This window comes from Eupeodes corollae, chromosome 1 (genome assembly GCF_945859685.1).
Source record: "Eupeodes corollae chromosome 1, idEupCoro1.1, whole genome shotgun sequence".
NCBI lineage: Eukaryota > Metazoa > Arthropoda > Insecta > Diptera > Syrphidae > Eupeodes > Eupeodes corollae.
The window spans coordinates 94,163,890-94,179,334 of record NC_079147.1 but is presented as its reverse complement, the minus strand read 5'-3'; the positions used below and the strand labels follow the sequence as shown (position 1 = coordinate 94,179,334).

At 35.5% G+C, this 15,445-nt stretch overlaps 1 protein-coding gene across 2 annotated transcripts in view; it reads left to right on the top strand.

The window, feature by feature from the left end:
• The window catches only part of LOC129940821 (homeotic protein antennapedia), a 99,805-nt gene that overhangs the window by 53,363 nt on the left and 30,997 nt on the right, over positions 1 to 15,445 (top strand). The gene's annotated exons all lie outside the window — the stretch shown is intronic.

Genomic DNA, 15,445 nt, shown 5'->3' with positions numbered 1-15,445 from the left:
CACCCGCTTATCATACTCTCGGGTAAACGCAGTTATAGTGTATCCGCTAAAGAAGGTGATAAAGGGTGAGGGGTTGTGCCCCATTTGCTTTGAAATTAGACTTATCCTTACTCACATTTTAGTAATATTTTTCAAAAGAGTTCGACTTATTGTCATACTTTTTGTTGTTTCCTCCCTTGAGGGTGTTGTGCACCCATTTTTGGCCGACGGGCGTTAAAATCAAAAACTTACAGTTCCTTCTTACGTCTGAATACTTTTTCTCGTTCATGTACTTATACTCGCGATTCAATTGCAATTGTTTTGCGTTGCATTGCTCTCGCTCGTAATGCTAGTAACCTGTCCGCCTCGCCTTGTATGCCAGTAGTTTGCAACATTTTCACACGCAATCATCATCATAATCATCCTCGGCAAGAACGTCGTCCGTTGTCGTCGTGCGTCGTTGCGACTCATCGAGCGAAAACAACGCGTACGGTCGTGCATATGCGTACCTATAGTTGTCGTATATAGCAATATGTTCCTCGCAACTCAACCTTAAACGACTATGACTCTGTGGGGACATAACCACAACAAACTTCGCGCTCAATTGTTCTTTTTTTCTGTTATTTTTGTAATATTATTAAACGCGCTCGCTGCTCGCATGTTTGGTTGTAATGATGGTATTTCACATGAAGTGACGTATTACTCTGGGGAGGACGAGTTGACTTCATCTTCTCCATGTTTTCATCTTGGTCTTCATTTCTTCATCTTCATTTTTATCGATGGCGATGGATGGATCGATGGATGGATGGATGGATGATGATGCTCTGGATGACTGCAAAGCAAAAAAACATGATTTCCAACACCTTGTTGGACTACAATGCCACAACCTCTTTAAGATTGACAGTTCTTACGAGGATTTAGTAGATATATATTGTAATGTACTCTATCTATCTTTCTCCTTACCTCTGGGCACTGGGTGACTTGTTGGTCGATTCCAACTTGCATCTAAATAAACGAAGAAAAAACTGAAGTAGGAAAAAGGAATCTCATAGATTTCTCTAGTCTCGAAGTGCATGACGTGTAAAAAGTCATACGCGCGTACAATAATGCTTAATGCTTGGTGCATGATGTGAAGTATCAGAAAAGCCTCTGATGATGTGGACTGGATGCCTTGTTAAGGTCTTTGCATAACCATTTTTGGGACGAAAATAACCGAAAGCTTTTCTTTTGTTTTATATTTTCTACTTGGATTGTAAAAAAATAAATCCACTTCTATAACTATCTATAGCTCTGCGTACTTGAAGCCTACTTGAAGCCTAAACAGCGCAATGATTGAACCTGGACTTTGATTGCTGATGCGTGCTCCTACTGTTGCTGCTGCTGCTGCTGTTGAGTGTCTCTGTTTTTGCAGCGTGCAAATGTGTCAATTAGATTTATTATCAAGCGATGGTCTTTAGGAGATTGCTTGTCTCTAGCTTTGTTGTTTTTGTTCTTCTTATATTTTGTCACCACAATTCCCGTGCGCAATGCGTGAGATGAAGTAATCTTGAGGTATGGTAGGTAGTAGGTATAGGGTGGCCACTGTGAAAATTTAGATAAACGGAAAGGGGACAGACGGGGGAATGCTTTGCAAAATGGTATCAATGCAACAGGTGCAAAGCAGGTGACGATGAACGTTCGTTTGTCGTCTGTCTTGCCCTTACAGTGTATATTTTTATATGGGGAGGTTTTATAACCTTCTTATTCCTAGAAAAGTATTTTTTGCTCTTTTAGATTGTGTTTATTATCATGTGTGCGCGTTGTTTAATAAAATGCAATTAAGAAAATTGTTTTATTTTCACCTTATTTCTGTATTTTTCCTTTACTGTTTTTTATTTTTTTTTATTGGAACTCACAGTCTTCTAATGAATTTATTTTCTTTTTATTGCAGGTACGAGTATACCAATACTTTTATGTCCTGAAATGGATTCTTATTTAGATAAGTGAGTATAAATTTTATATGGGGTTGATGATGATGATGATGGTTGGTTAGTTGTGCATTAATTTAACTAACTTGGTGTGAATTTATTATCATATATTTTCTATAAAGAATAAGAATTAAGTTTTTAGAGGGATACGTTATCTGTATACGGAAATATCCACGCGGGGGTTCTTTTCAATTTATTAAAGCACTAAAATAGGAATTTAATTTAAAACATAAAAAATCTTAAAGCCAATGACCTTATAGAATGTTTTTAAAACACTTCTGCATTACATGTATTTATGTATACCAAAGAAGTAAGTAAAAACTTTGATTGAAGACCTCCTGCTAAGAGGTACTGTATGGTGAAAATGATTGATTTGATGGACATTCTACATTAAGCTTCGAGTACAATCTAATTAATATTTCAGACCTGCCCTGTATATCACCAAGTAAAATCATGTCAATATCAATTTTGTTCCTTTTAATGGGTGCCTTTTGGTACATTTTTATCGTAACTTTTTTGTATTATCATGTCTTGAATAGCATTATTAAGATCGGCGCTCAAATAAATTTTTGCTATTGGCACCTAATTTGTGATAGAATTTGAATATATTTATTGTTTGAATTCAATTTTTGTTTGTATTTTAAAGTATCATTCTGTTTAATAATATTTCATAAACATTGTTTTAAAGAATAACTGGGAAAACACCAGTTTTAAATACAAAAAAGCATTATTTTGCACTTTTGATTTCATAAAAAGGAGTCCTTTTTATAACAGCAGCTTTAATTTGATTAATCTGACAGCTCAAGGTCTTGACTATGCTTTAATTTATTTGTTTACTTCAACATTTCATTAAATATGGACCCATATTAGTAACGTAGGTACGCATAAAATAGAGTTGCTGAAGTTGACATCAGCGAATGTTTAGTTTTATTTAAGGTATCTTTTAATTCTGAAGAATTTGTTTTATGTGTATTTTATTTCCTTACTTTAGTTTAATTGACTTCAAAATTTTAATACTGTTCATAATTTTCTTTGTAAGTTTATCTTAAGTCTGTAAATGGTTTTAGCGATTTCCGTCTGCTATACTGACGTTTACATTTTAATTTTTATAATAATAATACTAAAGAAAAATCTAATCTAAAGTTATTGGTATAAGACTTCAAACCCTCGTTCTCCATTCATCAGTTTTATGGTTTCCTTTTAACTGAGTACATCGATTTCAAACTTTCTCTTGCGGAATTATTTTATAATTGGAAAATAGAACATGTCTTCACGTTCTCTTCGATGGCATAAATCATACCATAGAGAAAGATCTGGACGATGTGGAAAAAAGTTAAAGCTGAGGAGTTCACCTCTGACCTCTAATTGTACTGATTTTGCGTATGGTGTGATCGGTCAAGAAATAGGTCTATTTTTTTAAGCTCTATATAATGATGATTTCGCTTCCTCAGTTCAACAATTCTTCAGTTGATATGGAAAAAGTTGTTGAGCAATCGTTAGCCATTTTATACCACTCACCTCCTCTAGAATTAATAATGTGAATTACCACAAGTTTCGGAATCATGTTTTTTTCCCATTTCTATAATTCTTGCCACATAATTAAAGTGTAATTTGAAAGTATATAAGAAAATGGGGCCTGTTCCTGTTTCCAGGTGCAGCATATAGTTGGAATTCGTACTCAGCAGCCTTAAGGTGCTTTTGATGAAAAAACGAAGACACTTTTCTACTGCATTCAACGGCATGTATGCCCACACTTGCGCTCCGTAAAAAAGAATTGCAGTTGCGCTTGCTTGAAAAATTTAGCAATATGTGAAACGTCATTTCTCCAATAACAACTTCTCCCCAACTTACACTTTACACGCTTAGCTTCCGTTACTTTTACTCGGAGGTGTCTATAGAGATTCAGGTTCGAGGTAATCAATACACCCAGATACTTGTATTCCTTAACTATTTCTACGATTTCTTCTTTTTGAAAAGTCCACTTTTCCATTCTAGAATATTTCCCATCGCTCTCAATATCAATATTTTGGACTTTGATAAATTAACTGATAGGTTCCATAAATTGCAATAGCAAATTGATTTAATTTTATTTAACTGAACCATCGTTAAGAACACAACAAATTTTTAACACATTTTGTCTACGAGGTGTGGCAGTTAAGTTCCGGGAATTTGTCAATTAAAAACAAGAAAATGAAGTTTTAGGAAAAATTTTACTATCGACCTTTACAATAATCTCTCTTTAACTCTACACAACGATTCCAAGCTTTCTCCCATGATTGAAAGCACCCTTGTTAGTCCTCCGAAGCTAGCCCGTTTAGCACCACGGTTCGAGCTTCTTGGACCTTCTGTACGCCACCTTGATGAGTTGCCTGGAGGTGCGACTTCATTTTGGGGAATAGAAAAATGTCGCAGGGAGCAATATCGGGGCTATAGGATGGGTGAGGCATCGTTGGGACGCCTGTTTTTGCCAAAAACTCTTGCACAACGAACGAGAATGGATGAGAACCTTGGGAACCACCTTTGCGCAGATCTTCTACATGGCCAAATTCTCGTGTAACATCTTCCGAACCGTTTCTTTGTTGATGTGTAACTCGTAAGACAATGCACGAATGCTCCACCGATTCACGCCCTTCCTTAAACCGCTTCGCCCATTCAAACACGCGTTTTTGACATGCTATCGTCTCCATAGACAACCTGCAATTTTCTCAGGATTCCCGATGGTTTTCTCCTAAAAATAAAATACAAATTTATTCACAACACGCTGCTTGTAATGTACGTCACACATTTTCACTATGCGCCACTAAAAAAAGTTACTTTCAAAAAATACGCATAAAACGCAACCCAAACGTGCTATATACTTGAACTTTGAACTCTAACTAAAAGGAAGATCCCCCTTCTTAGACAGAATGATAACAAATGAAAAAGTGTTGCCACATTTTCAATTATAACTAAATTCCCGGACCTTAATTGCCACACCTCGTACTACAGAAAGACGATATTAACTAAATTTATAACCAATTTTAAGTTAATTTCCAGAAACATAGACAAACTGCAATATTACCTATCAATCTTTTATACGCGGTCATATTGAACCTTAAAAACTATTAAAACTTCCAATTTCTTCAAATCATCAACTGCCGTCGGCAATTTCCCTCATCTAAGATTTTTAATATTAATCACTTTGAAATTACCCGTGCAAGAACTTTCTTAATCTTCAAATACCACACTTTTCGATTCTTTTATTCAATAAAGTGACTGCAGTTAGTTAGGTAACGATTGTAATTTATATTTTTTTTGTTAATACACGTGCCACAAACACTTTATGTAAGAAATAAATTTATTGACCGAATATCATCAATGACAGTTTTATTATCGCAACCACCACACTGACGACACCATAATATACCAAGGATGAGTTAAAAAACAAAAATAAAAACCTATAAAGACGAAATAAAAAAAGGATCGACAACAGACAACAACAATATCACATTCATTCCAAAAGAAAACTAACCAAAATATACTACACAGTTAGATACCTACATACTCGTACTCTTATTGCTCTTGATGCAGTATAAAGGTAGGTGCCATCATCATATGGCCTAAGCGCTCTACTTAAGCCCCTGATATCACCAGGAGTCAACGGAGTCCATCCGCGCTATCCACATTCTCTCTATGCAATCGCCTTAGAAGTGACTCTGACTGTCAATTCATTCGGATAAATTCTCTTCAACTCCGCAAGTCGTCGTCGTTTGGTTGTCGTTGTCCTCGTCCACATCGTATAGCCTTGTATTCGTAGTTGTCGGCCGATTAAGTTGCTCTGGAGTGTGCATGGACCTCATTCGTGCAGCTGGGTGGATTGAATCTTCTTTAAAGAGAAATCGAATCCCACTTTTTTTCTCGATTAATCCCGCAATAGAAACTCGGTACTCCTCAACTTGCGAGTATAAAAAGGATACTCTACGGATATGCAGCCACCACTGAAGTTATAGAAAAAATAACTCATCAGGATTTCCATAAAAACTATAAAAGAACAAGAAACAAAAATCCACATCCATGGATCGCCGTGAAGCCGCCGCCGAGAAAATTCTCACTGTGGGAACCAACAGAACCGTTGGCACCTCAATGCATGTTCTGCACTGTGGGCGCCAAACCAATCCACCTTATCAACATGTCATTCTGCAAACGAATTCCTGTCTTTCAATATTGAAAGGGGCGCAACGGGTTCCGTTGCCGTTGCAGTCACAATCGCCCAAGTGTGACGTACAGGATATCTCCTGCCATGTGAACCGTTTCTCAAGCTCAGCACACACACCAAATAATAAAAAAAACATCAATTTTAGTGATTGAATGAGCTCATTCCAGTGCCAGCGTAACGTACGTACGCAACGCGCTTCAATGTTCAATCCAATCCAATCCCCCATCAAATTTTATACCTCACACCAGACCCCAGACCTGAATCCAAAGACCAAACCAAAACCAAACCCTCTGCTGCCGCTGCATGGAGAATACAAACAAGATACCTTTCAAAGCAGCAAACAGAAAAACGCACAAACACTAAACACAAACAACAACAACAACAACAACAAGAGTAATAACTAAACATGGCGAGAGCACTTTCAGTCGGGTGATGGTGATGGTGATTGAAGTGGAATGAACGATTTCTCTCTTCCAACCATCAGCCATTTTGATTTACGACCTTCATGTTTGCCTGACTGCTGCTGAATATAATACCCTCCCCCTTCCAAGTTAATGCGCGTTGCGTTGCGTATCGTATTGTGTTTGTTTTATAGCAATAAGAGTAAAGAGAGTAGAGAGTGAACAACACACCGTGCAAAATGCGAAAGCGAACAGTGCCTTTTCACTCTGATAGTCAGATAGCTAGTCCAAGTGCGATGCATGCAGGCAGAGCTCAACGAAATAGTTTGTTTGGATATAAATGGATTGTCCGGTCCGTTGTCCGTCTCTTTAGATATAACTGTACTGTACTGTACTGTGAACTTCCATGCAAGACGAAGACCAAACCGACCGGCTGCTGCCTTGCTGGCTGGTTGGTCGTCTTCGTTGTCCTAAACAAAAATGGATAAAGTAAACAACTATGGGTTTTCTTTTGGGTGGGGGTGGTTATATTTTGTATAGGAGCAGCAGCAAACTTCATAGAGCTAGAGCCATAGCAAAAGAGGTTGAGTATAAGTAGGGTGGCATGCATATCAAGTTAAGTTGTTGTTCTTTTTCTTCCCGTGTGAAACTAAACGACCTTTGCAGCTGTACGTAAGTTTGTGTGTAGATCTAATTCAATTACATTTGGGTATAGAGTCGAAGAAAGAGAGCGATATTAGTGTTGCCATACCACATCTAATAGTGATGTGATAGGTAGAACATTTTTTAAAAGAGAAACAATGTTTTAAAAATTGAGGTGATCAAATTATTTATGGAACTACAACGGATAGGCAAGGAATTGAATTTGAATACGTTTTTTTTTTAATGTGCCTTCAATTTAAACGAGTTAAAATACTAAAAGATATTATTTTTTTGTTAATTTCTATTAAAATTAATTTAACGATTCTAATGGCGAAAGTTTTGTAATACAAATTCTATATACACACAAGTAGAAGACAATGCACTAGTTATTAAACTGTTCAATTTTAAATTCGGTACAGTTTTGAGGTCTAAAGTCCATTATCTCACCCGTTAACTGATGAACCCAATTCATAATACCGGGACGAAACATTGAACTATTCATTGGAACACATTTACACAATGACTGTTCGTAAACGTCAACAGCTCAGTTGGCATAAGGATTTAGCAAATTACTTCTGTTAAAGTATTAATTTTAAAATGAACACTTTGAATAGTTTGTAAATGATGATTATGGTTCTAAAATCCTTTATAATTATAACGAAATGATTTTTTGGTCTTAAAGTTAGTTTAGTCGGCTCAACTTTCCATTACCGCAGCACTAATTACGACTCGGTTTTTTTTTCATTTGATAGATATGTGCAAATAAATAATAACTTTATCAATTTTAGAGCGAGGAAACATTTATTTCTATTTTACATTAATTTTTAAAGTTCACTTTCTTACATGCAAAACACGCAAAAATGGTTGATTTTGACATTTCTTTCATTTTTTTCGTTCAGTATTGACATACTTGCTTTTTTTGTTGGGGATTTCTTTCATTATAGCGCTCAAATGCAAAAAGTTTTTTGCAGATACCCAAACTCGAACCCCCCTATACCTAGCTGTTAGTACACAGTGTTATCAATTCAAAAAACAATTGTTTTAGGCTCAAAAAATGAAATGCAAAAAAAGCAGGATTAAGTCCAAAAAAATATATTTTTTTCTATGACTTAAAGGTGTTTCCTCGCCTTATTATGTAAAATGTATTCTATTGAGGCCCCTACCTAACTGTAAATTCGTGCTGTTTTATATTGATTTTTAGCTAAATGTGTATTAAATAAATAAATTGGGAGGCGCAACAGTGGGATGAGAACTAGGGCCTAGTGACTTACAACTCTCAACCATTCCTGTGTGCGAGTACTGTTGTCAGGGATGGAGGGGACCTACAGTTTCAAAGCCGATTCCGAACCCCAAATTTGAGAGAGCACTTTTTCATGACAAGAATTACTCTTGGAGAAATTGTTAATTCCTCTTAAGAGGCAGTACCCGTGAAAAAACTTTAGATGGCATAGGTAGGGATCGAACCCAAGACCTCTGGCATGACAATCCATCGCACTAACCATCATGCCACGGGTACTACTAAAGGTGTATTAATTGTTCTTATTTGTTTGAATATTTACCCATTATGATTTGTGTTTGTGCGACAAAAAACAGCCAACGATATAGAGCAACTCAATCTCAACGTTCTAAAAGTATGTCAATAAAATATAATAAGGATGACCTATGTAAACATTAAAACTGCTTTCTTAAGTAATATCGTTTTGATATTTGATATTATTTTATTTATAAAGCTTACGATTTATTATGTTTAAAACATGAATATTTATTAATTATTTATTACAAATATTATTTTTAAAAAACAATAAAAATAAGTATATTAAAAGTGTATTTCACTTCAAGTTCGAAATAATCAAAACAAAGATCTTAAAAAATGACTTCGACGATTATTCCACAGTTTCACAGCATTAACAAAAAATTGCTTGTGCAATGTCAAAAACGTATAAGTGGACGGGTGCAATAAGATACAATGAATTGAAACAAAAATTAAGTCTATTTAATAGATAACTTGAATTTTTTTTAACAATCAAATTGAAAAGAAAGATACAACACCGATTCTTGAAGAAAGGTTTCACGTTACAGCGAAGTAGTTGACGAGTCTGAAAAGAGACATGATCAAATCCACGCACTGTAAAAATAAACCGAGCAGTGGCATAAAATGCTACCTTTAACTTCTGAGCCGAAATAGAGTCAAGATCTGCAAACAGCTCGCACCCATTCGTAATTATAGGCAGAACGAGTGACTTAACCAACTTTAATTTAGCATAATTAGCAAGAATTGATCTAATAACAGATAGTCTTCTGAGCTAAGCATACATTTTCGACACATCAGTAACGACGACGTGGTTATCCCATGTTAGTCTATTTTCTCAAAATCAATCCTATTTCACTTTTGAAACATGGACACACTCTCAAAATGACATTTTTACTAAAATTATTAATATTTATGAAGTATCAGAATAAATGATTTTTTGCAATAATTATAAATCTGCTTAAATTTGAAAATAAAAGAAAAAGAATATTATTCAATTTTGTCAGAAGAAAACAACGAACATAAAATAGCTAAAAATAGCAATAAACCGTTTATAATTAAATAAATGTGTTGTTTTTATTTAAATAACGAACCTCTGATTAAAGCACTATTCACATGAGCACGACCAACGAATGAACGAATATTCGTCGATTTTGACATTTCTTTCACATGAGAGTTTTTAATTCGTCCCCAAACAAACCAAAACAAAAATGACTTTTTTAGGTTAAGTACGCGCGATTATTTTATTTGTTGCTAGTGTCGATAATGTGGAGCGCGAATAAAGTTTGACAGTTCGTATCAACTACAATTTTTTTTCGCTACAAATAAATTTGTTTTCTTATTTTTATTAATGAATGATATTGAAAAGTAAAAGTTTGCATCATAAATCAAATAGAAACTATATTGCTATCGTTTTGTTAAAAATTTGTGTGGAAATAAGTCTTCAAACGTATATAAACTAACATTTTGTAATTAACTCGTCGTTCGTTGGTCGTGCTCATGTGAATACTGCCTAAAACGTTCACAAGAACAAGAAAATTTTGTTATCGAAAGAAAACACATCTTTATTTTTTTTTATCGACTATCGCATTCAAAAACCACTATAGTTTGCCTCTTAAATATCTTCCCGCCATCTATTGATTGATAGGTGTAACGAAGAATACCTAATTAAGACAGAAACCCTCACGCCTTGTTGATTCTTGTATTTGATTGCTTTTGCTTAATTCCGTACATTACACAAGGTGGCGCCTTTTTTATTACAACCCTAGGGTATGCAATAGTTTTTTAGTTTCTAAGGACATGACAAATATTTTGTTGCATATCTGAAGGTGGCTTTCAAAATTAAGAAGTTCAAAAAATGTTATTGTTGTGTGACACAAGGTGTTGTGAGCACTATTTCAATTAAACAAATATTTTTAACAGCAGAAACTGTCAAAATTGAGTCATTGTGTGTTGTGTGGGTGGTGGTTGGTGGGTAGTGGGTACCCCCACTCATACACACATACATACATTACTTAAAGCAATTTCCATATTGAATCCATTCAATTATTCGATTCCAATGAATTTTTCGAACCAACGAGCGACGGACGATTGAAAAAAAGAGAACGAAAATAATATTTTATGAATTTCCAACTCTACACGCTTGAATAATCCACAGACATCGTAAATCATTGAATTCCCAAGAAATTCGAAATTCGCATGCATGTGCGCGACGCCTGCTACCACCTCTTCGTTTTTGGTTTGGTTTGCTTTTGGGGTTTGGTTTGGTGCGAGGTTTGTACATATTTCGATGGTGTCCTTCTCATCGTCGTCGTCGTAGCTGTAGTCGTCGTTCTCATCCTAGTCCTGTGCGGTTTCATGCATGTAGATAGTTTGGTTTGGTTGTGTAGGTATTTATTATCATCTCTCATGCATGACTGATTTTTCCATCCATAGTCAGTCACTTACTTACATGCAGATTATCGCATGCAAGTATTTATGCTGACTGATGAAATAATAATAATAATCAAAGGATATACGAGTATAGCCGAGCCACAAGCAGTGAATTAGAAGGAAAGAGAAAGAAAAACAATCTCTTTTGTTACATTCAATTGTTAAAGGTATATCCATCGTTTCCAACTGAACTTACAAATACCTCGTCCTATCACCTCTCCCACCCCCCTCCCCCCTCAAACATATCATAACCATCATCATCATTCCATATTCCCATTCATTCTTATTCGAAACGGATGTAGAAGTTATGCGCGCCTATATGTGCGACTGACGGAGCTCTGTGATTCACAACAAAAGGATATCATTTCCGTATCCTTATCATGGTGGCATGCGAATTTTGAATTGAGAACGAACAAAACGGACGAACTATGTAGCATACTCACTCGCATGTGTGTAATAAATTATTCCGATTGTACTTTGGTGATTGTAGGGTGATGATGATGATGAGTGAAGTGAGTGCGGGCGCAATGCGGAAAGGAGGAGTCGGGGGTGGTGTTGTGTGGGCTTTGACATAGACGAGATATTATTATATGCCCCTATACACCTATATGTATCTATTCAGAGAAATGCAATCATCCTTTCCTCTATAACTTTACAGAAAACTGATTTTGATTGAATCACCACCAACCGACAACGACGATGAGTATTGATACATCAATTCTGATCGCATGGAAGGGGAAGGGGGATTGTGTGATGTTCAGCTGAGACAAATATAAATAGAGATTTAAGGGAAAAATATTTATTCAAGTATAGAATGCAATTTTGCATTTGAAAATTCCAATCGAAAGTAGAAGATTGAAAATTTTCAATTCACCATAGTTAAGAATTTCAATAATGTGGCTATTGTGCAATTTTGTATTCCTCTCTAGTCCATGTTTCTGAAGGCATCTCTAAGGAGCTTTAGGAACTATATATCTATAGATATATACATGTAGTAGAAGATGTGCAGATGCATATGGTCTGGCTGTTTGCTAGGTGGATGTAACTCTTGTGTGTATCTAAAGGATATAGGGAAAGGTACTCACATTGTCCTTGTCCACACCTTCGGAGTGTGAAATTTAATTTTTGAGGTATTTTGGCAATTTCCTTTTTGAGTAGGTAGGAATGGGATAAGGTACCTACAGCACATTATACTGATGTCATCTGAAGTTATGTTTAGAATTTTATAAAATTTCTAAAGAGATTTTTAGTCAGGAGGTAGTGGTAATAGATGTAATAGGTTTACATAAGCGACACTATACCCTATACCCTATTATAGAGACTATCGTTTCGTTCGAATGAAATATGGAACGAATAAAAACTATTTTATAAGTTAATAAAAAAAAGATAGGATGATCGTATTAGGTAGGTTAATCTTTGGTATTTGAATAAAACCTTCAAAAAGTTGTAAATGTTTCTTTTCTAATCATTTTGACTCAAAATTTTACTCAAGATATTCAGTTAAACAGCTCAAATGATTAAGTGACTTACTAGAGCGTATACGCAATACCTTAGAACGTTTTTGTTTTTTTTTTTTAATTTATCACAAAAATTGTGTCTAGGAAAAGCTTAAGTAAAAAAATACAATTATTCAAAGCAGGTACCTTCATGGTTTGTAAAAAAAGTAAACCATTGCAACTTAATCTCTTTTTTGAAAACTTGGAAAAGCGGAGGGTTCTGCAATTGCAAATCTTCTTGTGCCTGACCCTATTTCTGAAGTCTAGTTTAAATGCTGTTAATATTTACCCATTTACAACTAAGAACTTAAAGTTCAAGTATTTTTTACTTGCAAACGAAATTTTAAAAAGTTCGAGTTTCAAGGGCCAACATTCGATATAAATGAACGAAATTTATTTGACCAACAATTTGTAATGTTTTAATTTGACAGGGTTAAGGCGGAGATCGTTCTTTTTTTTTGACTACTGTGAAATGCGGAGCAGATTCTACTTCATAAATGCTACGGCATCATTTTAAGCCCCAAAAGGTCGACTTATCAGAAGCTGCACATCATCAGCACAAAGATGAATTAAACAATGTTTAGCAACTTGTGGTAACTCATTTATGTAAAGTGAGAAGAGGATTGGTCCAAGGATAGATCCCTGTGGGACTCCACTCAAAACATTGACGGATGTGGAATTGTTGCGTTGCAATGAGATACGAAAGAACAAGCTTTCATGACTCTTAAGAAAACCCAAAGTTAATTCGCAGCTTTCTTCAAAGAATTGAGTGGTTAACAGTATCAAAAGCCTTTAAATAGTCTAGCAGTGTAAGCAATGTAACATAATCACTGTCCATTGCCATTCTTATTTCATCAGTTACAAAAAGTAAGGCGGATTTGCAGCTGCGCTTAGGTCGAAAACCAGACCGACAGGTACTTACAAGGTTGGTGATTGTATGATATTTTTGGATCTGCCCCGGAATAGTTTTTTCAAACACCTTCGAAAGAAACGGAAGAATGGCAATCGGCCAAAATTCTGTAGCAGTACCTAGGTTGCTTTTTGGGTATGGGAATAATCTTAGCCTTCCTCCATTCTAAAGGAAACTCTTAAGTAGTCAATATGCTGTTAAATATGTAGGTTATATAGCGCAGTATATATGAGAGCAGTAGTCTCAAGAACTTAGGGTCCTTTAGGTACAGGCCAGTAGCATTAGATTTAATCGATATTATTGCCTCTACCATGCCTTCCTCTTGTATTCTTATAAAACTCAGAGAGCTGTTGATAGCAGTTGGATATTCCTCAGTAAGGGAATGAACAGGTGAAGCAACGTTTAAGGGCATGGACGTAAACTTTTTGTTGAGTGCATCACAATTGACATCACCATTGTTTGTCAATGCCGATTAAACGCAGGTTTTTCCATTATTTGTTGCCATCGGTTAAAGAACCAAGTTTATTTTCATAATAAAGTCTTTTTGCCGTTCTGACCATTACGACAACTTAGTGAAGACCATTCTGCAATACAATTTGTTTACGTGCTCCAGTTTGTAACGTCTCCATTGGCTATAGGCTGCATCTCGTCGTGACGAGCCGTATGTCTAACGAGAAGGGTTTTAACAGGAACATGCCTCTCAAAAAGCTTATTGACGTTTTGCCGTAAAAGCCTGACTTAATCGTTCACATTTTGCATATGGTACAGTGAGTTCCATTCTACGCAGTCAAAGTCACGCACTAAGTCAGATGTGTTTAAGTTTTTGAAGTCTCGGTATTGAAAAAATTGTTGATCAACCTGAAAAACTAAATCCAAACATACAAAAAGTAAATTGTGCTTGGAAAAACCAGGTGCTAAAAGCTGGCTGTAAGGCATAACCTTACCAACATCGCTGGCAAGATACAGATCTAGCAGCGAACTTGACTCTTTGGTGAAGTGGGTAGCAGTGAAGTAGTTAACGGGACTCAGATTCAGCACCTTCAATACATTAAGGAAATTTCGAGCTAAACGCTTATCCAGCTTTAGTAGTACCCGTGGCATGATGGTTAGTGCGTCTTTTCACGGGTACTGCCTCTTGCGAGGAATTGACAAATTCTCCAAGAGTAACACTTTTCATGAAAAAGTGCTTTCTCAAATTAGCCGTTCGGATTCGGCATATAAACTGTAGGTCCCCTCCATTCCTGACAACGTTACTCGCATACATGATTGGTTGAGAGTTGTAAGTCACTAGATTCTAGTTCTCAACGGACTGTTACGCCACCCAATGTATGTATGTATGCTTATCCAGCATGCTGATATTTTTTTGACTTTGTTTTTCATGAGTGACGATTGTTCTTCTTTTTATTTTATCCCTTTAAAGAAGAATACAACTACATTTAAATATTATTTTTAATTTAACAAGGTAAAACGCTATTACTAAAAATGGAACGATATGAATAAAAGAGCTTTACGCCATAGAAGTAACAATACAATCGCTTTTTTTTCACAAAAAAAAGTTTCCAGATATAGTATTATTTCTCGAAAAGAAGACGATAATTGAACATGGATATCTTAGTATTTAGTAAACTTAGACTATATTCTTGTAAAAGATAATATAAGTACTTTGCAGCAAACTCGATTCCAAACCTATAAGATGTAATTCATGAACTTATATAGGTAATGCTCAGACAATAAAAATGAAACCTCTTAATGGAAAGTCTTATGTTGCGAACATTTTTACTACCTGGGCTGGGTTAAAAGAGAATGAATTCTTAGCTGATGAATGTTTTGTTGTATTTATAAACTTTAAACTTGTTGAATAATTTCCTTTAAGTCTTCGTTTTTGTACTTTTAG